General features: G+C 40.3%; 1 protein-coding gene and 1 long non-coding RNA gene across 4 annotated transcripts in view; one reads left to right on the top strand and one right to left on the bottom strand.

The window, feature by feature from the left end:
* Positions 1–22,296, bottom strand: part of JAZF1 (JAZF zinc finger 1) — a 379,461-nt gene that overhangs the window by 248,401 nt on the left and 108,764 nt on the right. The gene's annotated exons all lie outside the window — the stretch shown is intronic.
* Positions 7,054–16,884, top strand: LOC128598162 (uncharacterized). 2 transcript variants are annotated; one of them, XR_008383592.1, is made up of 4 exons: positions 7,054–7,259; positions 9,057–9,164; positions 13,162–13,233; positions 13,723–16,884. It is a non-coding gene; the product is annotated as an uncharacterized LOC128598162 (long non-coding RNA). The 2 variants fall into 2 exon arrangements; XR_008383593.1 differs by lacking the exon at positions 13,162–13,233.

Genomic DNA, 22,296 nt, shown 5'->3' with positions numbered 1-22,296 from the left:
ATATATAGGCATAAAAATCTACTATAAAAACTTCCAGAAGAAAGCAATCCCCACGGACCCTGTCATTTTACATCAGTACAGATGTGAATGCTGCATACAGCTTTATAATTCATATTCCAAGTCCTCACCTACAAGTGGTTTCTCCAGCCACACATAAAAAAGCCAAGGCCATTTTGGAATTGTAGAAGCACTTAAGAAATTAAAACAAACCAAATGAAAAAACCTTCCATTATTCTAGCTTCCTGAGCAGAGCAAAACAATATGCATTTTTGTGTTATGTGAGATTACGTGATATGATGATGAGCCAAGATGTAAAAATTAAACCTACAAAAATCATGTTAAGAATCCTAGTTTTAGAACATAGGATATTCGCAGAAATAATGAATCATTTTCCCCTAAAGAAACAGTGACAAGTATGGAGACTGGCTTTTTAAAAAATCATGGTAAAAAAACACGATGTTAAATTTACCATCTTAACCATTTTTAAGCACACAGTTCATCAGTGTTATATATATTCATATGGTTGTGCAAAAGCCTTGCAAAACTGAACCACTATATCATAAATACTAATTTCCCTCTCCACAGCCCGTTATCCACCTTTCTACCTTGTTGCTATGATTTTGACTACTTTAGATACTTCATATGATTAGACTCAGATGGGCCATGTCCATCTGTGAGTGGCTTATTTCACGCAACATAATGTCCCTGAGGTTTATCCACTGTTGTAACACGACAGGATTCCCTTCAAGTCTGCATAATATTCCATTGTACTTAATATACCACATCTTTTCTTCATTTTTCAGACTGCAACAGAAGCTGTGGTATGACACTGGTTTTACACTCATTTGTTGATGTATATTTGAGTTGTTTCTACCCCTTGGAGATTATGAATAATGCTATAAAGAACACAAGTGTGCAAATATCTCTTTGAGGTCCTGCTTTGAATTCTTTGGGTATATATTTAAAAGCAGAATTGCTAAGTCATATGGTAATTCTGTATTCCTTTTTTTTTTTTTGAGAAACCTGTTTTCCCTAATGTTTTCTGCTTTTTTTCACAATGGCCGTACCATATTTACTCCTACCAACAGTGTATAAGAATTCCAATTTCTCTGCATCCTCACAGATTCCTGCTATTTTCTTTTCAGTAGTGGCCATCCTTATGGGTGTAAAGTGGTTTTAACTTGCATTTTTTGATTAGTGATATTAAACATCTTTTCATGTACATGTTGGCAATTTTCATATCTGCTTGGGAGAATTATCTATTCATGTCCTTTGCTTTTTTCTTGTTTTTTTTTTTTTAAGATAAGAGTCTCACTCTATCACCCTGGATAGAGTGCTGGAAACACTTGGGCTCAAGCTTGCTTCCTGAGTAGCTGGATGCCTGGCTAGTTTTTCTATTTTCTATTTTCAGTAGAGACTGGGTCTTGCTCTTGCCAAGGCTGGTCTCTTAACTACTGAGCTCAGCTGACCTACCCGCCTCAGCCTCCCAGAGTGCTAGGAATACAGGCATGAGTCACCCCACCCGGTCTCTTTGATCATTTTTTAACTGGGTGGTTTTTTGGTTGTTGAACTGTATTAGCCAGTGCCTTATCTATCCTACATATTAGCCCCTTATCAGATACATGAATTTGCAAATATCTTCTCCTATTCCATAAGTTGCATTTCATTCTGTTGATTATTTCCTTGCATACAGTTTTTAAGTTTATTTATTTATTTTTTTAGTTTTTAAGTTTGATGTAGTAGTTCCATGTGTCCATTGTTTCTTCTGTTGTCTGTGCTTTTGGTGTCATATCCACAAAGGCACTGCGAAATCCCATATCCTGAATCTTTCCTCCTATATATTTTTTAGGAGTTTTACAGTTTTAGGTCTTATGTTTAAGATCTTCAACCCATTTTGCATTACTTTTTAAAAGGAGACAAAAAACTACAAATATTATCTGTTCAATCTCAGAACAACCGCTGAAAGAAGTCAAGTAACTGTCTATAACATTCATTATACTTTCAAATCTAGGTTTATAAATTAACTAAGTGGCTTCAAGTAAGACTATGACAATTACATTTAGGATGAAGAAATCTTTTTCAGGGGTACCTTTGTGAAATAACTGAAGAAATGTAATCTGCTAGATAGCAAAAGAAAACAGTACATAAAACAGTACGTTCATATCTCTCCTATTATGGCTAAAAGTATCCCAAGACCCAAAATATGTTGTGATCTCACTGACAGATTTCAGCTGACAAAACAATTGAAATGAAACAACTTTCTTCATGTCTATAACAACATCACTTGGCATTTAAGCAAAGAGCAGAAAGGCGTAGAAAGAAGGGGGGTGGATTAAGAAGACATGAACTGAATACATTCATACTGAGGAGATGTTTGAGACCTTTCGGGATCCTTCCATCCTCACTTTTCCCTCACTACCCAACAATCAGACCAGCTCTACATTAAATTTTTTGACAATCTGTTGGATAAAGCAAAAAAAAAAAGGAAAACCGCTAGTTCCTAATTCAGTGTCTTCAATTAGGGTAGGAGTCAATGTAATTCCTTCATTTCTGGCTTTGCACATATGCCCCCGCCAAGTGTACACTTCCCATCTTTCTCCTAAAAAGTCAATGTGCCACAAACCAATTAGTCCAGAAAAATGTAAGTCCTTGGTGTGATGGCTCCCAGCCTGTAATCCTAGTAGTCTGGCAGGCTGAGGTGGGAGGATTGTCTGCATTCAAGAATTCAAGACCAGCCTGAGCAAGAGAAGATCTCATCTCTACTAAAACCAGTAGAGATGGTGTGGTAGTAGGCACCTGTAGCCCCAGCTACTCAGGAGGCTGAGGAAGGAGGATTACTTGAGCCCAGGAGTCTGCAGTTGTTATAAGCTATGATGGTGCCCCAGCACTCTAGCCTAGGTGACAGAATTGAGTCTCATTCTGGAATGAGACTCCATTCCAAAAAAAAGAAGAAGAAAAAAGCTTCTATTTTCCACAGAAATTCTATATTCCTACATCTCTTTAAATACACAAAACAGTCATCTGCCTTGCTCAACCAATACCCTGTATCTAGAATGCCTTTCCCATTTATTCTGACATAAAACTGACCCTACGGTAGTTAAAGAAGTGGAAGAGATATAACTTAAAGAATTTGCTTCTAAATTTTGACCAACTCTGCTAGTCTTCTATAACAGTTGATACACAGATTCTTAAATAACGTATGGCAACACAGTTATCAGCAATGAAACAAAAATACATCCCCTCCTGTGGATGAAGACAACACTGCAGTCACTTTTGAGAGGGAGAAGCACAAAACGCACTGCCCTTCAGGCCCCTGCTCCCGGGTCTCTACTCGCTGTCTGTCAGGGTGTGCTCTGGCCACACTGACGCTACTTGTAAATCTCTCTACCGTTTCCCTTTAGGAAGCCCAGGGCTTGGTATAATACGTGATTCTCTCATGCTTGAAGCCACTGGGTAAATGTGCTTGGTGTATCCCACTTTAAAACCTAATGCAGGAAGAGGTGCACACTCTGGAAGACACAGTCTGTCTTTCTTCCTGCTGTCTGGTTAATGTAGTAACTAGCTGCTCAGGAAGGAAGGGGAGGATATGGGCAGGAGAGCTGAAAAGGTGGCTGGCACAAGGTGGGATTCACCTCATGGACTCACCCACCACCATTCCTTACACCAAGCTGCAGTGAACGGGGCTCACATTGCATTTTCAGTTAAAATCCCCAACACAGGTGCTGGCAATGTTTCTTATCTCAACCTGGATGGTGTTTACCCAGAGGTAAATATGAAATATAAAACTGTTAAAATCAGTCAAGCACACTTACAATTTGTATATTTTACATTAATAAAACTTTGAAATTTTTTTTGAAAAGTTTCCAATAGAGATTTACTAAATAACAATTACGGGCTCCAATTACCTTTGGGGTTTTCTTCACTAAACTTTTACAATGACCTGACCTCTCCAACTTCCAGTCTCTCTCCTCTCCATTCCACTTGCATCACTAACATGGTAAAATTTCTTAAGACCAGCTCTGATCAAGTCACATCCCAGGGTTAAAAATCCCTGAAGGCTCTCCATGGGTTTATCAGTCTATAAACTCCCCAGACTGGTACTCCCTCCCCCCACTGATACAGGACAGGTGGCACCCCAGCCTTGGCAGCCGGCAGAGGAACTAGCAGGCTGGGGGGGGGGGGAGGAGGGCTCCCACCCCCATGGGAGGCTCCAATAGCCAAAGGGGCCAGACAAATGGTGGGGAGACACCAGTGCTTCCTATCTCCTTCCCCTTGCACTTATGACTAAATACAAACCCCCATTTCCTATGCCTAGATCCATTTCATGTAAGTTTCCTAGGCCTCAATTCCATAGGCTCAATTCCACAAGTGGAATGCATTCATTCACCTTGCCCCAGCATAAAGGACTATATCCATTCATTTCCTGGCCTCATAAACAAAGAACCCATGCACCTAAATATACCCCTAGACAAAGAGCTTGGGGAAAGAGACAGAGAGAGAGCTTTTCTCTCCTGACTTGGGTTTTCTCTCCCTGCCTGGAGCTTTGGTGTTTTTGTATTCTTTTCTGTAAATAAATCCTGTCTTACCACTGATCTGTGGTCCGCGGATTTATTCTTCAAATCACCAAGATCAAGAACCTACTGAAGACAAAATGCCGGTATCACCACCAGGGTCAGCCATGTGCACTGGCCCTAAACATGCCTCAGCAACCACCACTGAGCCTGCCCTATGAAGCTTTCCCATCCCACTCAGTACTTATTATCTACTCTCTTCTACCTCCAGGCCTTCCCAAATTGCCATCCTGCACTGTTAAAACCTTACCTATCTCTTTCCAAATTTCTCCAAATGGACAATATAATAGTAACAGCAAGAAGTACTTGTCTACTATGAGTTTGTTAATCAGTAATGTTTTCATGCTATTTACTACATAGCCTGTAAGCTCCACAAAGACAGGGCTCTCTTGTTGTATAGGTGGGCATATAGTAGTTGCATGACAATTATTTGCTGATTTTATAACAGGGTTCATGAATAAGAGCCTATTTCCCACAAACTGTGCTTTATACAAATAGCTTCTATTCCTGAGAACACTGTTGCAATACATACAATACATATAAGTCCCACATTCCAGACGGGGCAACTGAAGTTCATGGATGTTAAGTAACTTGTTTATTTTTTTAAGTAACTTCTCTAAGGCTTCTCTATGATAGCTCAGCATAGTCAAGATTCAGTCTCCTCTTCCTTTGGAGTCTTAGACATTGTACAACTGTGGGGCTTATCTTTTGCCAGATACTGCAGTTTCATAGTAGCCTGTCCTCTCCTTCTGGTTTCTACTCTTTGTCAACAGAGACAGTGTCCAGGATCCAGCTTGGGGCTTCACAAAGTAGGGGCTCCATAAATATCTACTGAGTCACCGAAGGGTAGATTAAAAGGGGCTGGAGCAATATAATGCAGAGAGTATTTCTTTAAAAAAAAAAACACACACACAAAAAAAACCCCTAGAGTATGCAGTAAACTAAAGTACAAATGAGCACTAATTAGTAAAAGGAGGCAAGTTAATTAGTAAGAAGAGCAGTTCGCACCACATGTACATGACAGTAGAGAACAGCCCTGTGTCAGATGGGGCTCCTGGGAGTGCGAGTCTTTAACATATAAAAATTAATGGTAAGACTCAAAGGGCAATGCCACATTGGTGGCAGCATCATTTCTTGAACTCTTTTAGAAAAAAAAAAAAAAAAACTGTGTAGGCTGGACTGAATGTATTATCTGAATGTGAGCATGAAATTTCACAGAAGCAGAAATCATTCCAAACATTTTCTTCTGTAAGAATCACATCCACCATATCTCAAGCGTTAAAGGGGTGGATTAAATGAAAGGCAAATACAGCTCATGGAATCAGGAGAGTTCTCTAGCTTCGTCCTCGGATGAGGCCACAGCCCAAGTGGCTGAACACCAGCCTTCTGTTTGTCCTCCTCATCTTAACAATTCCTTGTGCATACTCTCAGCCCCTGCTCCAGAATCCCTTTCCCAAGTCTGTAGCTGCTTCTCTCCGTGACCCAAGAACGAGGACATTTCAGAATATATCTAAATTGGGGACAGCTTGTGCTATCCTTTATGAACACATACATGTCAAAATATTTTGAGCCATTAGGGGTAAGACTTTGAGCTGCCACAGCATGCTAAAATGTTAATTCACCAAATTTGTTCTGGAACACTTGAAAAATGACACCAGTTTGGCTATTTTTCTCCATTTCTCAATAATAGAAAGTCAGATTAAAGCAAGTTCCTAGTAAACCATCACTCTGTGACCCTCATCACTGAATAATACTAAGGTCCAACAATTAGGGGTTAGGTTAAATTTTACCTTTATCCCAGTCTTGGCAAAAAATTTGCTAAATAAATTAACTATTATAAGGAAGATTTCAGCCTGATTATTGTAAAAGCACATCAAACAAAAATGGTTTTCAGAAATTATTCCATTAAACTGCCTTTAGATTTCAGTTAGGCTAAAGAGAGAACGGATGAACAAGTCCAAGAAATGGTAATTTAATGATCACTTAACTATTATGCCAAGTACCCTCTAGATAAGTTATACATATTATCTCATTTAATGCTGACCATCCCATACAATAAAAACATCTGGGTCTGATGTTTTCTTTATGAAAACAGTCTTTAAATCTTTAACTTTTTATCACATAGATTTTCAAACATACGTAATAGTAGAGAGAATGTTATAATGAATCCTTACGGCCTATCACCCAATTTACAAGAAAATTTTTTTTCTTTTTTCCTTTTTGCATTTTTTGGCCAGGGCCGGGTTTGAACCCACCACCTCCAGTATATGGGGCTGGCGCCCTGCTCCTTTGAGCCACAGGTGCTGCCCAAACAAGAAAATTTTTAACTTCTGGTTTTAATGTTTATAGGCTAACTAGTCTTATGTAGCTTCTTGAATCAGTTTTAATAAGTTAGGGATTTATCCACTGTGCCTAAGATTAAAAACATATTGACCCGCCTGGTGCAGTGGCTCATATCTGTAATACTAGCACTCTGGGAGGACAAAACAGGTGAACTGCCTGAGCTCATAAGTTCAAGACAAGCTTAAGCAAGAGTGAGACCCCATCTCTAAAAATAGCTGGGTGTTGTAACAGGCACCTGTGGTCCCAGCTACTTGGGAGACTGAGGCAAGAGGATCGCTTGACTCCAAGACTTTGAGGTTACTGTGAGCTATGATGCCATAAGCACTCTACCCAGAGGATGATCAAGTGAGACTCAGTCTCTCTCTCTCCCTCTCTCTCTATATATATATACACACACATACACACACACACACACAGAGGATTGCACATGAACTTAAATTTGTTCAAAATATTCTATTAGTTATCTAACTGCAGATAGGCAGGCTTTTCTTTTCCAACATTGCTTATTTGTGACTTTTCTCTTTTTGTGTTCCTTGATCAACCTTGGGAGAGGGTTGCAAACTCTATTAATCTTTTCAAACAATCAAGTTTTGGCTTTCTTAATTCTATCTACAGTAAAACGTTAAATTTTTCCCTTAATTTCAACTCCTTTCGAAATGTTCCTTCTCTTCTCTGTGGGGTTATTATGTAGAGCTTTTGCTAGCTTAGGTTGGATGCTGTTTTAGAAACAGTGCTACCTATCAAGCTTTTAATTTAAATTCCTATTTTTCATACATTATACAGGGTGTCCACAAAGTTCGTGTGCAATTTACTATGTTAAACTATTTTAAATTGCATACGAACTTGATGTCCACCCAGTATTTGCTGTTTTCAAGTTTTCTTTGTAATTTTGATAGTCTTACTCCTCAAAGATATTGTCAATCTCCTCTTCCATTATTTAGACACAGCAAAGCTATTTATTATACGTATTATATCTGATGAATTCAGTGCCTAAAGATGTCGCAGGTTGATTCTGTTGACTTTTGGGATACTTTGTTTTCTTGTGTTTTGAGATATATTTTATAATATATAAACCTCTGTGAAGGTTCTGTATGGTCAAATTAAGGTGGGTTCCTCCACAAATGATTTGCATTTGCTTCCTGTTAGGTAATAAGAGACTATCAAGTTGGTACCACTTTAATTAGATTCTTACTAGAATGTTTTTCTGACCATTCAGCTAGTAAATCCACGAGCTGCTTTGAGGTTGCAAATGTTCTGCAGAGATTTATTTTTAGCTCCTCCACACAACTGTAAGGTTCAAAACAGAAAATTTTCCTTGTAGAAGCCTCAGGTTTTTTCTAACTTGCCACTACCAAGAGAACGTAGCTTAGAGGTACCGGTTCCGTGGTGGGAGGAGTCTGCAATAATTATACAGTTCAACTTGGGTGGGCCTAGGGTTTTGCCTGTATAGTTCTGGAGGCTATAAAAACCTAAGAGCAAGTTCAGGGTGAAAGTCAGCTTTCAGTGTTCAGTTTATCTTTCTGGGTTTCCAAATTTCACTTGGTATTTAGCACCTGAGCATGTCTTCCTGTCTTTTGAGATTGGCAGTATCTTGAAAAAAAAAAAATTCCATTGACCCTACAGGCAGTATGATTTACAGTGGTTCAGAAAGACAGCTTGGCAACCAAACCACCTAGGTTCAAATCCTTGCATAACAGTTATTAGCTAGGTAGCCCTGGGAAGTTATTTAAACTCTTCTTCAGTAATCCTACCTGTAAAAATGAGAGTAAGAATAGTGCTTGACTCATACATGGGTTTTTGTGAGGATTAAATGACATAGTGTACAGAAAGCACTCAGAATGTGACTAGTCATTGTCAGCCCTCAAAAAAATAACAAAGAACAAAAACCTTTTATTATTATCATTACTGTAAGATTGTGGCACCATAAAGAGACCTTACAATGCAGATACCAACTTCCTACTTCTTAATATTGCTCTTCTATTATCATATTGTGAAGTCAAGCTCTACAAAACATAATTGTACATTAACATTTCTTTTGATGAAGGCTCTATTTAACCAAATACATAAAACACATAAATACATGCATAATAATGAATGGCACACTCCCCTGAACACCCTTATTTATCCACTCTTATAATTTAGGACCAAGAAGGAGCACAATGAAATTAAGAGGTATAAACCAAAATAGCCCAAGGAGTAGTCTGAATGATGCCTAATGGAGGGAATCAGCTCTTGCCATCAAGTGTAAAGGTGAGTGTGTTAGTGGAAAAAAAAGGAGTGGGGTTTGTTAAATGTGGTATCCCTTGCTCTTACTATGCCTTATACACAAATAATAGGCAGAAAGGTTTTTAGGCCCAGAACAGCTACATTTACAGGCGTGAAAAGATATGTGCTATGCATGTGCTTTAGTAAGACGAGTTGAGTATTTTTTGATTTTAGTATATGCACGTTCTTAAAGTATCTAAATGCAGCTCATTATCAGAAAGACAGTTTGTTTTAAAAGATGGGATCTTAGTTAAGTGCCTGTAGCTCAAGCAGCTAAGGTGCCAGCCACATACACCAGAGCTGGGTGGGTTCGAATCCACACCAGGCCTGCCAAACAACAATGACAACTACAACCAAAAAAGAGCTGGGCGCTGTGGTGGGTGCTTGTAGTCCCAGCTACTTGGGAGGCTGAGGCAAGAGGATCACTTAAGCCCAAGAGTTGGAAGTTGCTGTGAGCTGTGATGTCACAGCACTCCACCCAGGGCAATAGCTTGAGGCTGTTGATTTTTAAATAATTGTTCTTAACCACAAAATAAAATGTCCTTGCCTAAACTGGGATTTGTGTTGGGCTGTTATCTTCGATAAACTCCAGTTGGAACCCCTACTTGCTGCTCTGTGGTAATACTGACAGACTGGACTCCAGGCATTTCTTTTTCAGTGAGCTCAAGGCTAGGCTTCGCCAGCAGAGGGCGACGTGGGGACACAGTCATGGTTCCAGTGGACTGTGTTTTTTACATTTTCTTGCTCTTGCTTCATGGTCCCTCGGTGGTGCATGTGTACGAGGACATCTGGTGATGCTCTGCTCCAGTCTTGTGCTCAGAGCACACAGTCCCTTCGTGAGCACACAGCCTGTCCTGGGCCGAGTAGCCACCTTTCTATAGGCCTTTCACACAGACCCTGAAAGCTGCAGGCCTGTGCCTACAGTAAGTACCCCAATTCCCACCAGCCTCAACTGCTTGCGCCCCAGGCAACCCAGCGAACATTCCAGCCATCCACAGGGAGTTACATCCATATCCTCTCCAAGGCAGTCTGGCCCTAGACCTGGGGAATGGCTTCCAAGTCTGTCCGTCCTTGGGTGTTCTTCAGCCCCAGGGTGACTTTTGAGTTAAAACCCTACTATATTCACTTAATAATTCTTTTGTTTTTTGGGGGACAGAGTCTTACTCTGTCACCTTGGTAGAGTGCCATGGTGTCATAGGTCATAGCTACCTCAAACTCCTGGGTTCAAGTGATCCTCTTGCCCCAGCCTCCCAGGTAGCTGGTGCTATAGGTGACCACCACAACATCCAGTTAGTTTTCTTATTTTCAGTAGAGATGGGGTTTCACTCTTGCTAAGGCTGGTCTCCAACTTGAGCTCAAGTAATCCACCCACCTCTGCCACCCAGAGTGCTAGAATTACAGGTGATTACGGGTGTGAGACACCCTGACATTAATAATTTCTTATATGAAAGGTCTCCTATTTAAATTCCTATGCCATTTCTGTCTCCTGGTTTGACCCAAACTAACACAGGAGTTCCCTGGGCATTTGTGAATTCACACAGCCATGGATTTTCTTCTTAATCAATCACACAATCAATTTTTAAAAATGGTGTCTTCTCATGCGCATTTCAATGAAAAGTTGGCCAACGTTCCTCATGTTTTCAAAAACTGTGAATGATGTCAGAAAGTATCTTTCAGGGTGGCGCCTGTGGCTCAAGGAGTAGGGCACCAGTCCCATATGCCGGAGGTGGTGGGTTCAAACCCAACACTGGCCAAAAAAAAAAAAGTATCTTTCAGACTATTTTACTCTTTTCTTACCTCATATGAAACAATTCTACGGTCAATACTTTGCCTACCAAGGATTTAAAGTCAAATTAAGTATTTCATCTTTTTTAAACACCCTGTTATCCCTCCATTCCACAAAGAAGGACTGGTCTACTGTTCATTATTTCAAAATAAGAAATAGAAGAGTTCATCATGCCTTACTCTAAACTATTTTGTAACAGGAATTTGGAGATCCTAATCACTTGGAAACCATTTTATTTTGACAGGAACATGCAGATCCTAATTATTTCCACGCTTAACACTTGCAACTAAGATAATAAAAGTACATTTAAAAATACAGATAATTTGTCCATTTATTCAGTGTTCCTTGAGGACCCAGCGGTACTGATTGTACACTACCTAGGAACTGGGGCATCAAAAGATAAACGAGGGACCCTGCCTTTTGCTATTGGGAATAGAATTAGAACACAGGTGAAGTAAGATAGGGGAAGGAGGAGACTTGGTACCAAAAGACAGCAAAATCTTCCCAAGTCACCCTTGTACTCACAGACCAGCATTATTAAACATTTCTTCTTAAGTATACACCCATATATTCGGGGTTGAAAAATAAGATCAAGTATCTTCAGGAATAAAGATATAAAAGCTTCATATCATGTCTACTTGGACTCGGGTTCTTAAATGTAAGAGCTGAATCAAAATATAAAACAAAACCACCTGTAACATAGCAATTACTAAAAAAAATTAGAAAAAAAGAAAGAAGAACATGCAATATGTTCTGTTTGTAGTGTTTTTTCCACAATCCTCGCTAATAGAAACAAGGAAATAGCCAGGATTACTAAAGTTTTTAGGATATCTAATTCATCAGCATGCAAATATTAATAACTTGACATTTTACAACTGTATTTTCAGTAACATTTGAGATTCCCTGAATAAATAGTTTCCAATCTATATGTGCCTCTTTGACATGTGAGGAAGGCCTCAAGAAATGCCACAGTTTTAAAGTTATCAAAATGGAATTTTAAAGGTAATGAGTTGCGCATCACATCTAAGTAGAGAGTTTCAATAGCACTGTAACAAATGCTCTAGTCTTTCTCCTCCAAAATTATTTTAAAAGGTCATGCCAGTCTAATAGTGATTGGTAACTGCCAACAGTTTTTTTAATGAGCATCTTATAAATTATGATTTATTAAATATAAATGCCTGAGGTAGGCAAATCTTATGTACATCAAGAAATACTCAAAATATGGAATTAGCATCCCTCAATGACTAGAAAAATATGACCCTATAGTTACTGAATTTTTGATTTTAATTTTAAGTAAGCTAATTTCCCACAAAGATAGAAACATATTTCAAATTTCAGCATTTTCTACTCTAACCAGCCGGCAGGAAACCAACATAAAATTTAAAAGAAGAAAACTATGTAAAAATCTTTTTTTTTTTTTTTTTTAATTGTTGGGGATTCATTGAGGGTACAATAAGTCAGGTTACACTGATTGCATTTAGGTAAAGTCCCTCTTGCAATCATGTCTTGCCCCCAGAAGGTGTGGCACGCACCAAGGCCCCACCCCCTCCCACCTTCTAAGCTAAAGCTTTTCAATTCTTATCCTACTATGGGAACAAAAAGCAAGATTTCTGGAAATAGATTATTAACTAGAAAAAGACAAACAGAGGTACAGTTCTAACATTAACCATTCAGCAAAGAACTTAAAAAATTAAACAGTGCATTCCAAGATGTGGCTGCAAGAAGTTGTATAAATTTTCAAGCTAATTTAATGACCTTTGAGAAACTTTTGATAACACTCAAATAGCTCTACAGAGCTTCCCTGTAATGCATGTTTGCCAATATCATTAATGTGGGATAAAGCAAAAAGAGAGCTTATCGTCCACAGATTAGAAAATTGAGGACCAGAAATTTCTTTTTCCTTTAAAAACTGCTCTGTTACTGATCTTATGGGCAGGTGGAATAAACAAGGTACAGTTTCAGAGGCACAAGGAGACACTCAGCCTTTAAAATAAATACTTTGACTAGCCCTAAGAGAGTATCTCATATTCCACCATCAGAGAATCTTTCTACTGGCTGTTGCATTATATCTAAGAATCCGAAAGTTAGAAGGACATTACAGCTCGTTAGTCCATACTCACTCAAGGACTGTATCTGAATTACATTTAGGTGACAAGTTCTTTAAGGGAAATGACTGCATCTCCTTCATCTCTATAGCTCGAAAGTCTGGCAGACAATAATCCAGAAAATAACTGTGGTGTTGGGGAAAATGACCTAAGAACCAGTCAGGTAACTTTCTCTTTGAATACTGATACGGAATCTTTTGGGAATAAAACTGATGAGTGCTGTGTTTTGAATTGGAAGAGAGGACAAGAGGGAGCCAGGCTAGGGTCAGAGTTTGGAGTTCTTGACAAATTTAAGCAAAGTGAAAATTCAGGGTAGTGGAGTGGATGAGAGAAGCAGGGGAAGTGCCTGAAGAGAAAATTCTGGAAGGCTAGGTGAAACAATGGAAAAAACACACTTTGTTTATTGCACAACGTTTTGCAGACTTCCCTCTGCCAGGGAGCCAACTGTAAATGTCACCATCCTATCCCAACATGTGTTAAGTCAGTGGAGGGTGACTTGGGAATTATGCAACCAATTTGAAAAATTACCAAAAACATTTTTAATTCTACCTATAACTGTGTCAGCTGGATAGTAAAATAACCAAGGTTAATGCCATAGGTAAAGAAAAGGAAAAATTGCCACACTATCTCATGCCTTTTCTTTCTTTCCTAGGAAACTGAAAGTTATATGGGCCCTGTATTTGTTCTTTTTAAATGGGAAAAAGAGAAAATGAAACTACAAAATGTTTTATTTGTGTGTTAGCTACACAGCCTGGGGCTATTTTTCCTTTTCCCAAACAGTGTACATTTTAGAGCTGACACAAAGAGGGGTGGCGTGTTGAGCTCCAACAAGCAAGCAAATTTTTACTTGCGACAAAAATACTGGACCAGATGGCTCACAAAACATGCCCAGAGCACAGTTAAATGTTCACAGGAGGACCACTAATGTAAGTGAGGAACTTGCTGGTTCTATCTCTGTTTTTGTTTGCATTCCACTTAGAACCAAGGTTTGGAAATGCTCAGCAAATCACCCCTGGGCAGAGTGACTCTTTGCTTAGCACTCTACCTAAGTGTTAACACCTGAGTGTGCTGAAGTCTAACAATTACAGAGACAAATCTCTAAGGCTATAGAATTTCACCAAAGGTATTTCAAAAATTGCTGGATGCTTTGTAGAGGAACACTAGGAAAGCACTGACACAGGCCAGGTCAAGGCTGGAGTTGGAAAGCATCAACAAGAAGTCATGGAAACCATCAGACCGCATAACCATGCACAGCTAGAGAACTGAGAGATTTCTGTTCACTCTGTTCAGAGGAGAAGTACCCATGCTTATTTCTGGCTTCACTATCACTATCCTCCAATGCTCTCCAGAGGACGGCTGCTGTTGCTTATGTGTCTATTGGTATTGTTGCTTTAAAACTCTGGGAAAATCAGTTTTTTATTTCATTTTATGACTTGTGAAGAGATACGTGGCCTTTTTTAAGAAAGTCTTTTCCCAAAAAACCAACTCTACAAAATCCATCCAAGGATTTCATCCACTCATTCAGGCAAAGAGAACTAGCAAATATCTACAGCACCCTGGCACGGCTGATCCCCCATTCTAGATGATGCTTCTACCAGTTAACTCCTTTTCACCTGCCTTAATCTTGAACACAAAGGTCTCTGACTAGCTACTGGCAAACATCTTTGGCTGTGAAACCACCTGGATAAAAAATAACGGAGAAAAGGGTGGAATCTCTGTCCACAAGTAAAGGTAGGAAAGGGTGGGTTTGAAAAAACTGAATTAGGTAGGATAAATACTATCCTCACTGAAAATGTTTCCTTGTTCTATTAGTGTTGCCAGTGAGATGATTTCAAAGACAAAGGCTTGGGCATCAGTGGGTGAATTCTATAATAATAGCTGTCAAAACCAAATTCAGTGCACCCTCCATAGATGACCAACTCCCTACATTGATCACACCCTTAAGTTGACATAATTTTCATAGACCAGAAATGCACCACATGTACTTGTCAGTACAGTAGGCCCCTTTCCTTATGTTGACCACCTCCGTATGGTGACCAGTTTGTCACAGTCCTTTGGGTAGTTGACATAACAGAGGTTGTACTGTAGTTGTTAAACTATTTCTCCCTAGGTTGGCAAATGTTATGGTGCCCACACCTCAAAGCAATCCCTTACTCCTACTGTCCTTTCCCTGGGGCCATCTCAGGCCTCCCCATAATCTAACACCTAAAGGCGTGACAAGGAGACTGTGAATATCAACACCGAGGCTTCAGGCAGCTTCCTCAGCAGCTGGTATGTCATGCCCAGGCATTACATGATCAGACCCCCACCCCTGGGAAGCTCTGCAGGACCAGTGAAATGGGTTGGGCAAGCTTTCTCTCATTTTCTGCCCAGTGTAACAAAATGAAAAACAAAAACAGGAGCTCAACTTGGACTTTACCTAACAAATGCAAACAAGGTACCTAATTGTATGTACCCTTATATTAATCTGAAATTTTTTTTAAAGGATGGGGGGAAGGAAGAAAATGGACTTTGGCCACTCAAAGAAACATAATTTATTTGAACCAAGGAAGGCCCTCAGTTTAAGTTAATGAAATCTCATGTCAAAATAGGTTGCCTGGGGCCTTTGGGTGCTCTAGCCAATCAGCTCACCTGCTGATCAGCACTAAGGCTGGAACCTAACTTCAGCCTCACTCTCAGCCTACTGTGCTTTCCCCGTCTCTCTCTGCCTGTCGTATTTTCAAATGTATGAAAAACTAGGAGGTGAACAATATGAGATGATCTTCCTTAAAATACAAGAAGGACTCCTAAGGGATGCACAGGTGACTGTTTATTGGAAGCTTTTAACATATGAATAAGGACTTCTTCCCTTAAGTTAAACCATCCTACTATCATATTGATTATACCACTCATCTCGTTAACAGAATCTTCCCTAACCTGTGCAAAGATGTGACTCTACTAATCAATTTTTAACCAGGGCCACATGAAAAATTTCATGAGCACGGAAAGTAGAGAAAATAAAGGTTAAAATTACAGGTTTCAAGATACCTCTACATACATGCAACACAGAACAAAGAAATGGCAGGCCTAGGAAATGTTATTTTTTTAAAACAAAGATGATGAAGAAGAGAGAAAAAGAATATGAGTAAGTGATAATCTATTGACAACTTTTCCAAACCATACAGGATCCTTGGGCTTTTAAAAATGACCCACATTTACCCTGGAACTGCAGAAAAGCTGGCTCTGCAAAGTCAGATGGTTCAGGCCACTGCGTCATCCCTGTATATGGTTTCAAAATGCTGCCTGATAGCATGGTAACCATACACCAATGAATGTCCTACAAAATGCCATCAAGGCCTCCCCTGGGAAAATCCCACGGAATTTAACTCTAATTCTAAGATGTTCCCAAGGCTCTGAAAATCAGGTCCTCAGTTGAAGGAGCCTCGGAGAAGGGGAAGACTTACAATCATCCACCCTGCCTGTTGACAAGACAGGGAAGGAAGAAAAGAAGAACCCAGGGACTTAAACAGGGTCACAGCTAGTGGCAGAGTGGGGATTAGTATCTGCTATGGGGACTCCCAGTTCAAGGGCTCTTTCCTCTTTATCTCACTGCCTCTTCTTTCCAGTCTTGATAAGAACTGAAATTTCTCACCAATCGGTTGTTTTCACAAGGAGAGTTATGCATAACAATTGTATTATGTTTTAATCTGGAGATCTGAGTACTGTACATAAATTAAAGATTTGAGTCCTGGGTTTTTCCTTGTTTTAAGCTGACATGGAAATTGGCAGTTCCTACACTTTGCACTTCAGCAAAGTGGTCTCAACTGCCTTCAGACTTTAGCTCCCTCCCAGCTTCACTAGCATTAAGAAACAAAAAAGCCTGGACCAGGCTCACAGCTGGAATGCCAGCTCTCTGAGAGTCTAAGCTAGGAGGATTGCTTGAGCTCAGGAGTTTGAGACCAGCCTGAACAAGGGCAAGACCCCAACTCTACATAAAACAGAAAAACTAGCCAGGCACTGTGGCGGGCACTTATAGTCCCACCTACTCAGGAGGCTGAGGCAGGAGAATCTTGCGGCCAAGAGTTTGAGTTTGCTGTGAGCTAGGATGCGACAGCAATCTATCCTGGGCAACAGACCAAGACTCTGCCTCAGAAAAAAAAAGAAAAAGAAAAGAAAGGAAAAGTTAGCTGATTTGCTGCATGAGCTTAAGCCATGTGCTCAGGGTAAGATGGATGGAAGGAGAAGATTTCCTGGCCTGTACCATGTTCAAAGGGGCTAGAAGAGCCTCTCTCCATCTCTATTTGGAACCCATGTAAGTATACAAACAGGAGAAAAATTAACTGATTTTCAACACCCCTGGCTCATAGAACACTGTGTGCAGAGGTCCTAGCGTGACTTTGGGGCACTTTTTCCTCCAGGAGGCAGCATAAGGGCTCAATTCATGGCACTCACCATTCTCAAACCTCACCCCTCCACCCAAGTTTGAACAAACTCACACTTGTCCCCAGAGACGTTGTCCTGTTGTCCCAGTCTGTCTGGCCACAAGCTCCTACACACCTGACCTTGAGGCCTCCAGGCTGGAATGGCACTAGAGCCAAGCTCTCACTTAGGGTCATCCTGTGCTTTCTCCGGATGTCTTTGTCTCCCTGATCACTGCAAAGTGCATTCTGTAAAAAGTCCCTTCAGATGTGGATACCTGAGTCATGGCTGGAATCCCAGAAAAGGGGAACTTTTTTGCTGCTCTGCCCTTGAGAGGTCCTCACTCTCAAACAGCTGTGAACCTATTTTCAAGCAATTAAAACTACAGCTTGATATCATTACTATAATCTCTCCCATTGTGTGCAGAAGAATTTTTTCTGCTTTAGGATTTCATGTGTCTCTCCCAGCAGACAGAACAGTCGAGAGGCACTATGCACCTCACAAAAGTGACCTGGGTGGTTTTCATGCCTGAAAAAGCCAAATACTTGGAAATGAGACGCAGAAAACATACATGTGGCCACATTTTCCTCTCCTTTGCTTCCATGTCCACATGGAAAAGAAGAAAACTTCTAGATATGTGCAAAGGCTTTGTAAAATATGAGCTTTGGCTAAGCAAATGTTTTTGAAAATATTTGGACCATCCAAATTTTTTTTTGCAAAATTTTCCATCATCCAGTCACTGCAGTCCCCTGGGTAATTCTGCCCAAAGTCCAGATCGCAGGCAGGCTGTCAGTGGCAGCTGGGCTGAAGAAAGTTCCCTAGATCCTCTAGCCCTTCTTACATTTTAGAACAAGCTCCTCCTCCTCCCCCACCCTCAGCGTTCCAAGCGGGTAGCAGGAAGATGGCATTTGGACAGCACTGAGAGCCAGGGGCAGAGCAGGAAGGCGACAGGAAGGTACCAAATTCTCTCCACAACATTCGTCAACAAAGCATAAAGTTTCACAAGTACAAGGCTTATTTCTTACTATGTCCTGAAGCGCTAAGGTCACCCAAAATCCCCTATTAAAACATGAGCTGCTTGAGGGCACAGACTGTGGTTTTATTCATCTCGGGACCCCCAGCACTAGCACAATGCAGACACTTAATAAGTTTGACCAACTGGAATGAAAGCTATGAGTACCTTGCTGGGGGCACCACGACCAGCAGGCACCTTAGCTAGCGCCAGCTGCCAGGTAAAGACAAGATAAACAAGAGTATTCCTAACATGGAATATGGTCTGCAGACCCAGCGACCCTGCACACCGTGAAAACGACGTGTCAGCACTGTGGTGCACCAGAGATATCCCGACTACACGCACCTGAGAAGCCTCTCACAGGAAACGGTGCAGCCCAGAAGAGACACTCAAGGTGTGTTACGAGTCACAGGCAAGACTCCAAAATACTACGTAGAGTTCAGATCCCAGCATATTTTTTTCTTTACTTTACCCACCAGGACAAAGATCTGATACATCTGGCGGATATACCTCTGGTCAATCCCAACACCAGTTGAGAGTCTACTGTTTCATGGCTACATTTAAATTCTTCTGAAATTCCTGCCTTAGGCTCGGTGCCCGTAGCTCAGTGGTGAGGGCTCCGGCCACATACTCCGGGGCTGGTGGGTCCGATCCCAGCCCAGGCCTGATAAACAGCAATGACAACTACAACAACAACAACAACAACAACAAAACAGCCGGGCCTTGTGGCAGGCGCCTGTAGTTCCAGCTACTTGGGAAGCTGAGACAAGAATATAGCTTAAGCTCAAGAGTTTGAGGTTGCTTTGAGCTGTGACGCCACAGCACTGTACCAAGGGCGAAATAGTGAGACTCTGTCTCAAAAAAAAAAAATCCTGCCTCAACTGTCTTCACAAAATCTTCAATCCTCCTCCCCAACTTCTTACAATGAAATTCTCATTTCTATTCCTTCCTCACAGAACCATTTGGAAAGATTTTGGTTTTTCAGTAAACACGTTAATACACAAAAGTGAATATGCTCCATGAAAGCATTTTTAACCCAGCTCCCAACCTAACAAGATTTCAGTGAAACTCTCACCGTTTACCACCCACATACAGACAGGCTGACCTTCCATGCAGCAACTACACACAGGACTGATTAAAGGGTTTGGAGGTGATGACACAAATATGCTTGGTAACGTAAGTAGGCAACACAGAGAGACACGTCTGTGATCAGGAACAGTGCACAAGGCAGAGGAGGAAGCTGCTCTCGATTTGCATTATTACTGCCGGGGTTAGGGAGAGGAGAGCTCCCTTCTAAGTGCTCAATTCTGAAGGATCACACAATTTAATAATAAAAATATGGAATAAAACCCATACCAATAAAAAGCAGCCGGTTTTAACTTGTTTCCTTGTCAAAAGATAGAAAATGTTAAAGAAGAAATTTGTGAGGCTCTGAGTTTACCCTCAGAGTCTGGAGTCAAGGAGAGAACAAAGCCCCTGAATTAAACACATCTTCCATGCTAGAATCTGTCAAAATGAAAAACTTCCAAGAAGATGAAGAAAATATTGTTTACACTGCTGGCATAAATTGGATCTCACTGCAAACCTGGTGGCGAGGCTTCACACACAGTCCGCACCTTAACCCTACAGCTGCTGTAACTGCCCCCAAACATTACCCCAGCTCTTTCATTTCAGTGAGAAAGTGTGATGATTTTGTCAACCCAAGGTGTAAACCTGACTTGAAACAAACTGCTATAATCAACTGCCCCCCAAGCCCCGAACTGTACGAAATAGCAGTGTTATAAATAATTAATGCAATTAAAGAAATGGCATGAGCCCACTACAGAATTTAATCTGCTCAAGCTGAAGACTAAAGTTCACTTAAAATAATTGTTACCATATTTACTTATGGATATGACTATCTGTAACTTCCATGTTTTAATAGCATAAAATAATTCCCAAAGTCAGGTCTTCAAGGCAAATTGGCATTGCTTCCCCTTTGAGACAAATATCTCCAGATATACAAATTCTTTTATAAAACTTTAAAAAAAGACTAGAAATAATTATAAAAATTAGAAAATATAAACAAAAAGAAAAGATACAAATCATTTATGATTCAGCTTCCTTGTGCCCTCTCCAAAACACCTACAGTAACATTTTAGAAATAAAGATATAAACACTTAATGATTCTTTCAAAAAGTTGGGACAGGGTGCGGATCAAGGAAGGATAAATTCACCTTTCTTTGTATCGTTTCAATTTTAGTTAACCTAGTTTGTAGACATATGCACACAGCCTCCAGATTTTCCCTTGGGTATGTATTTTTTAAAAACAAAAATTGTGACTACATTGTGTGAACAAAAAAATTATATTTAGGAAAAATACAAAGACAGTTCTGTATTTCTCGTCTCCATCTCCAACCTCGAAAAAGGAAATTCCAGGACTTCCATAATACAGGGGGACATAAAATTTATATGCAACTTAAACTAGTTTAACATAGTAAACTGACATATATATATATAACTATGTCCACCCTGTATAATTAGCACTATCTGTAGGCATGACCCATAATCTTTTCTGCACACAAAATATAACACTATTGTTCTCTAGATTTCATTCACTGAAGTTGGAAAGGACCCTGCCCAATCCCCTACAACCTGTTAATAAGCAACTAGATTCTAGAGTGGGTACTCAGTGCCCCAGAGTCAGCAGGGCTTGGCTGGAGACCTAGTCTTGGACTCCCCACCCAGGTCACCCAAGCAGCCCTATCGCTCTTTCATATCTGCAGTTTCCCTTCTATGAGGAAGGGCAGTCCTCAGATTTGCTCTGGAGTGTGGTGACTTGAGGCCACCTTCCCATCCCTGCCCCCTTCTCTCCGGAAAGAGAGCACCCAAGGCTCGAAAATCAAAGTCAGGACCACATTTCTCCCACACTGACTCACTGGACCTGAATCTTTGCATTTTGCTTTCTTTTCCCTTAAAATTGAAGTTCGTTGGGCTAAGACTCTCCAGGATTTGGCCTAAAGTATTCTCCCCTCAGACAATTTCTTAAGATGCACTTAAAATCACTGAGGCATACTCCCTTTGGAAGAATAAGAAATCCTCACACCTCATCAGGTTGAATATACCCGATTATGCCCCTGACTTCATGTCTGCATTATTCTCCCTGCCTGGGGAATGCTGGCTGGCAAATTCTGAAGGCAAAACTGCCCTGTTGTGGACTGTTTAAAAGAAACTAACCTCTGCATGCAAAAGTCTCTGGATATGTGAATTCTTCTTTGCAGCAAAGGGAGAAAAAATTTTCAATGACAGGCTCATGGTGATAAGAAGCAAAACATAATATTTATATGATTATTTTAATAATTGGGAAAAAATTATATAAGAAAAAAGAACTCAAAAGTTTCAAAAGAACTCAAAAGAACTCAAAGAACTTAAAACTCAATCATTTAAGTTGAAGTACACGACTGAAAAGAAAGTTTAGTTGAAAAAAAAAAAATCAGAAGTGAGGCTTTTCCCCTCAAATGTATTTACTTTCTTATGCTTCATTTAAAAATATAGGTAAATGGGGGCAGCGCCTGTAGCTCAAAGGGGTAGGGCGGGCCCCATATGCCGGAAGTGATGGGTTCAAACTCAGCTCTGGCCCCAAACTGCAAAAACAAACAAACAAATAAATAAATAAACAAACATGATTGTTAAAAAAATATATAGAGCGAGATATGTAAATGGGAGTACTACACAAGAATCTTGCAACATTTTCAAAATGTTTCATGTCTACCTATGTTCTGCAATTCTCCCAGGCTTCTGGGCAAGGAAGCTTAAATTTCAGTATTTGGTCTAAAT

Source organism: Nycticebus coucang, chromosome 11 (genome assembly GCF_027406575.1).
Source record: "Nycticebus coucang isolate mNycCou1 chromosome 11, mNycCou1.pri, whole genome shotgun sequence".
Taxonomy (NCBI): domain Eukaryota; kingdom Metazoa; phylum Chordata; class Mammalia; order Primates; family Lorisidae; genus Nycticebus; species Nycticebus coucang.
The sequence above is the reverse complement of the archived record's forward strand: the minus strand, read 5'-3'. Positions and strand labels throughout refer to the sequence as shown.